General features: G+C 38.3%; 1 pseudogene; it reads right to left on the bottom strand.

The window, feature by feature from the left end:
* Nucleotides 1–1819: 1819 nt before the first annotated feature.
* LOC116589399 lies at nucleotides 1820–3094 on the bottom strand (annotated as a pseudogene).
* Nucleotides 3095–6367: the final 3273 nt, after the last annotated feature.

The following is a 6367-nucleotide window of genomic DNA, read 5'->3' as shown; positions in this document are numbered from 1 at the left end:
TGGAAGATATATATTCTTAGCAAAATTTCACTGACACACTAAGAGGTAAGACCAGTATTGGAACCAGGAATAATGAAGCCAGAGCCCAGAATATCAACATTACTGACAGTAAAGAGAATAGTTACATCAAAAGCAAGCAAAAATTAAGGGAGGAGAGAAGTAAATGAATGGTAGACAAATGTTAATAGCTATAATCAAATGGACATGGTAGATGAGGAGGGATTTCTGGACATGAGAACCCTTGACATGGAGAAAACCACAAAATAGGAACAAAGGGGATTGTAACTATGATATAGAGCAGGAAGGATAATGGGTTCAGTTAGGGATATGTTACTTTTTTAAATACTCAGAGCAATCAGCATGAGATTTCCAAATGAGTTTTTAAATATCTCACCTGAAGAAACTAAATTCATATTTTGTTCTACAATGGGATTCCTCCCCCTGTCAATTCTCCACTCATTTTTTTTTTAGAAAAGTCAGCATAAAGCACTTTTATTGTAATCATAAAACTCAAACCCTTATGTAGTGTGAGATGGAGGAGGTAGGGTACACAGCAATAATTTTCTCTCATCAATTCACTATGCAGGACAGCAGAGGGGTGGGAGAGGGAGGAAAAGCCAAGAAACTGAGCTCAGCATGGGGAGCTGAACATCAAAACCAGGTGATGCTGAAGCTGTGATGACCAGCATCATTTCTTCAAGACAATACCCTAGGGTTTGTCATGATTGCTGGACTTTTCATTGGGTGTCTATGAACAGCATGTTCAATTTAAGCTTTTGATTAAGTTCCTAAAACTTGGGAAGTGGAACTTGGATAGCTATGAGATTACAAAAGTCCTGAATATACATTAGAAAAACCTCAGGATGGAAAACAATAATAATAATAATAATAATAATAATAATTAATAATAATAATAAAACTAGGCCTCAAAGAAGTCTTCAGCGATCACTGCTGGTCTGGGGACAGATACCTGTAGTGTCTGACATCTCAGTGAGAATAATCTGCTTTCAAAAGACAGAGAGTTTAAGGTGAGGCTGGGGCTGGGCAGTGTATGCAAAGGTTCTTCTTCTCCCCACATCAGTTTCAGGTAGGGCTTTTAATTTGACCCAAGGACATCTCTCAACTTGGAGAGTAATTCAGCCCTCAACAGAACCTCAAATCTGCTAAAGCTTTCAGTGCAACAGCAAAAATGTTTAATTTGTAATAGATGAAAATTTCATCCAAAAAAATAATAACAAAATTCCCTCCCACACTAATCAAACCATGGGGCACCTGGGTGGCTCAGTTGGTAAAGTGTCTGCCTTAGGTTCAGGTCATGATCTCAGGGTCCTGGGATCAAGCCCCATCCACATCAGGCTTCCTCCTAAGAGGGGAGTCTGCTTCTCCCTCTCTCTCTGCCCCTTCTCACTGTTTGTGCACTCTCTCTCTCAAGTAAATAAATAAAATCTTTAAAAAATTTTTTTAAATAAAGTTAACCCATTATTTGTGCTATTTATACCTTACTAATACTTAAGTATTAGATGAATTTGGATCTAGAAATCTAGATCCAAAAGACTGAAACTGAACCTTCACCCCAAAACAAAAACAAAATAAAATGAGTAACTTGAGATTTATGGCATATAATTTAAGGCAACACACATAGAAGGAGAGAAGGAAAGAGCAAAGCTGAGTTCCAGAACACATTCATGGGTCATGTTTATACGAAGAGTATAGTGGAAAGTCAGGAAAAGTGCCATAGGATTCACAAGTGCATCTGGACATACTAGATCCTTCCATGACACACCTAAGAATGGGGAGCTCAGGGAGGAGGCCATTCCTGTTATTCCAGTTTCAGAAGCTCTGAGTCAAAGAGGATAGTGGCATTTGGTGGGATGATGACTGGATGCCCAGTGGCACCACACCAGAAATGTAGTCTGGAGAGATAGTCAGTTTGGCTCTCTGATCCACATTCTTGTGGGCAACGCCTTCTTCTCAGCCTCAGGTCATCTCTTGCTGCCTAAGATAAACCTAAAGAGCTTGTTTCTGTCCCTGAGATAATCAAGTTTCTTTCCATCTTCATTTCAAGTATCCCCAGATAGTGCACCATGTAGGTCTGACCACACTTGGGGAAAGTGAATCCAACTCCAGGGAGATGGTCTCCCCTGCAATCCCATGACAGCTACTATGGCAAATGCTAGTCAGGCAGGCTGATCAACAGGTGACCTGGGGGCGGCTCTCGGGCTTTCAAATGGTTGTTGTTGTGTTAAGTAATCTCAATGCTGAATGTTGGCTTGGTCAGGACTCAGAGATCAAGAACCGCATGTTCCAACTGAGCCAGCAAGCTTCTGCTGCTCCTCCTCTTATTTTAATGGATTTTGTCCTTTTAAACTTAGAGATTCAGGATCAAAGGCTAGAGGTGGGCAATGAAAGAAAATGTGAAGTGTGATGTTCTATTGGAATCACAGTTGTAGAAATGTCAGGGATAATATCATACATCATATCTTCATCTTTAAGGTTGGGCAAATCCACAAGCAATGAAGGATCTCCAAGTAGCCCACAGTTCCTGACAAAGTAGTGACCTTGAATTCACCATCTGACACCATCAATTAAATATTTGTTGCCAGACTGTTCTGGCAATCCCATTATGAGTAGACTTTATGAGGGAATGATAAGACATTCAAAAATCAAAGAGACTTCACTAGAATAAAGAACTATCTTAAGGCAGGAATTATGCCTTACTAAGCATTTTATCTCTACAGCCCAGCCCAGTGTATTCTACAGATAAGATATTAAATAAACTATTTATGAATCTATTCCTCTACTTCATAATATTCCTAATATATGACACTTTTCTACTTTGTGAGGACACACAAAAAAAGGAAAAACATCACTGCCTTAATGGAACTTAAAGTCTACTGACAATAAGGAAAAAGTCCTGCAGAGGGGTTAAAAAATTTGGTTTCTGATTTCCTCTGGTCCTCTCCCTTAAACTGAGATCTGTCAAATCCATACATCTCTTCTGAGAATCGCCATGCTTTGCATGACTACAACCAGCTCCAATTACATCAGGAGTGACAGGGAACTGGATCTTTGATGGGGCAATCCAGTCACTCATCCATCAGCCAAAGCAACTGCATCAGTGATTGCAGTGTCTTAATCAAGCCACCAATCATTCTCTTTCCCCATGGTTTTTCAAACTGGCATTGGAGCTGAGAAAATAAATTAAGCCCCAATTTGGTGAGCTAAAGAAAAACATGTTTCTTAATACATCGTGAAAGAATTTGACTGTTAAAAAAAAAACATTTTCATGAGCTCTTCCAAGGGAAAACCTATAAATTATATATTGGGCCTGCACAAGCAGATAAAAAAAACAAGCAAAAAATTAGATTGATCAGGGCAGAAGAAAAAAAAGGAGGGGGATAGTTAACCTTCAGAATTTATTAAATAAAATATTTTTAATTGCAGTAAGTCAAAGTAGAGTAAAATAAAACATTTTAAGGTAAAGCCAGCATATCTACTAATAAATTTGACTTCAAAATTATAAAAGGTATATTAAGTATCAAAAGTAGTAAAACATTTGTCAAACCCAACAGGATGTACAACACAAAAAATGAACCCTAATGTGGACCCCATATAGAGATTGTATTTGAAAATAATGCATCATTATTGGTTCATCTGTTGTAACAAATGTAATAAACCAATGCAAAGTGTTAATAGGAAATTATGGGGAGAGAGAGGAGGGACATGGGAATGCTCTGGATTTTTCACACAATTTTGCATGAATCTAACACAGCTCTTAAAAAAATTGTCAATTAAAAAAAAGAATGAAACATTGGTATATTCTATAACATGGATGAACCCTAAAAATACTATATTTAGTACAAAAAAAGAAAAAAGCCAGATACTAAAAACTCCATGTGTTTTGTGACATATGGAATGAAATATATTATATGAAATATCTAGCATAGGAAAATTTATAGAGACAGAAAATAGATTAGTGATTGCCAGGTGCTAGGGGGAAGGAAAAAAAAATGAGTAGTGACTGATTAATAGTATGGAGTTTTCTTCCAGAGTAATAATCTAGAACTGCATGCTGATGATGTTTGGACAATACTGTGAAGGTATAAATACCACTTAATTGTATACTTTAAGATGGCTAAAATACCCATTTTTTTACTATTTTTTGTAAACATATAATTTTATCCCCAGGGGTACAGGTCTGTGAATCACCAGGTTTACACACTTCACAGCACTCACCAAAGCACATACCCTCCCCAATGTTCATAATCCCACCTCCTTCTACCAACCCCCCTCCCCCCAGCAACCCTCAGTTTTTTTTGTGAGATTAAGAGTCACTTATGGTTTGTCTCCCTCCCAATCCCATCTTGTTTCATTTATTCTTCTCCTACCCACTTAAGCCCCCATGTAGCATCACCACTTCCTCATATCAGGGAGATCATATGATAGTTGTCTTTCTCTGCTTGACTTATTTCGCTAAGCGTGATACGCTCTAGTTCCATCCATGTTGTCGCAAATAGCAAGATTTCATTTCTTTTGATGGCTGCATAGTATTCCATTGTGTATATATACCACATCTTCTTGATCCATTCATCTGTTGATGGACATCTAGGTTCTTTCCATAGTTTGGCTATTGTGGACATTGCTGCTATAAACATTCGGGTGCACGTGCCCCTTTGGATCACTACGTTTGTATCTTTAGGGTAAATACCCAATAGTGCAATTTCTGGGTCATAGGGCAGTTCTATTTTCAACATTTTGAGGAACCTCCATGCTGTTTTCCAGAGTGGCTGCACCAGCTTGCATTCCCACCAACAGTGTAGGAGGGTTCCCCTTTCTCCGCATCCTCGCCAGCATCTGTCATTTCCTGACTTGTTGATTTTAGACATTCTGACTGGTGTGAGGTGATATTTCATTGTGGTTTTGATTTGTATTTCCTTGATGCCCAGTGATATGGAGCACTTTTTCATGTGTCTGTTGGCCATCTGGATGTCTTCTTTGCAGTGATGAAATCCCAATAGTTCATTTTTGCCCTTGCTTCCCTTGCTTTTGTTGTTGTTCCTAGGAAGATGTTGCTGCGGCAGAGGTCGAAGAGGTTGCTGCCTGTGTTCTCCTCAAGGATTTTGACGGATTCCTTTCGCACATTGAGGTCCTTCATCCATTTTGAGTCTGTTTTTGTGTGTGGTGTAAGGAAATGGTCCAATTTCATTTTTCTGCATGTGGCTGTCCAATTTTCCCAGCACCATTTATTGAAGAGGCTGTCTTTTTTCCATTGGACATTCTTTCCTGCTTTGTCGAAGATTAGTTGACTGTTAAAATACCCATTTTTTAACTTGATTATCTGTTTTTTTGTTTTTTGGTTTTGGGGGGAGGGGTCGCTGGGAGGGTGTTGTTCATCATTAGTCATCAGGGAAATTCAAATCAAAGCCACATTGAGATACCACCTTACACCACTTAGAATGGCAAAAATTAACAAGGCAAGAAACCACAAATGTTGGAGAGGATGTGGACAAAGTGAAACCCTCTTACACTGTTGGTGGGAATCCAAGTTGGTGCAGCCACTTTGGAAAACAGTGTGGAGATTCCTCAAAAAATTAAAAATAGAGCTACCCTATGACCGAGCAATTGCACTACTGGGTATTTATCCCCAAGATACAGATGCAGTGAAAAGAAGGGCCACATGCACCCAAGGTTCATAACAGCAATGTCCACAATAGTCAAACTGTGGAAAGAGCCAAGATGCTCTTCAACAGATGAATGGATAAAGAGGAGGGCCATATATACAATGGAATATTAATTACTCAACCATCAGAAAGGATGAATACCCACATTTGCATCAACATGGATTGGACTGGAGGAGATTATGCTGAGTGAAATAAGTAAAGCAGAGAAAATCAATTATCATATGGTTTCACTTACTTGTGGAACATAAGAAATAACATGGAGGACATTAGGAGAAGGAAAGGAAAAATAATTGGGGTAAATCATGGGGAGACATGAACCATGAGAGACTGTGGACTCTGAGAAACTGAGAGTTTTAGAGGGGAGTGGGGTGTGGGCATGAGCATGGTGGTAGATATTAAGGAGGGCATATATTGCATGGAGCACTGGGTGTTATACATAAACAATGAATCTTGCAACACTACATAAAAAACTAATGATGTATGGTGACTAACATAACATAATTAAAAAAGCAATATAAATAAATAAATGGCTATAATAATGAGTTTTATGCATTATGTTTAAAAATTTAAAAACTAAGTAAAATAAATATGTAAATACTAGTGGGAAAATAATACTTAGTTTCAAACATAAACATATGAGTCTTTAAAAAAGAAAAAATACTAGGAGCCAAAAGAGACACTCCAGG

The sequence above is a fragment of the Mustela erminea genome, chromosome 4, assembly GCF_009829155.1.
Source record: "Mustela erminea isolate mMusErm1 chromosome 4, mMusErm1.Pri, whole genome shotgun sequence".
Classification (NCBI taxonomy): Eukaryota; Metazoa; Chordata; class Mammalia; order Carnivora; family Mustelidae; genus Mustela; species Mustela erminea.
Note: the sequence above shows the minus strand (reverse complement) of the source record. Positions and strands in the feature narration are given on the sequence as shown.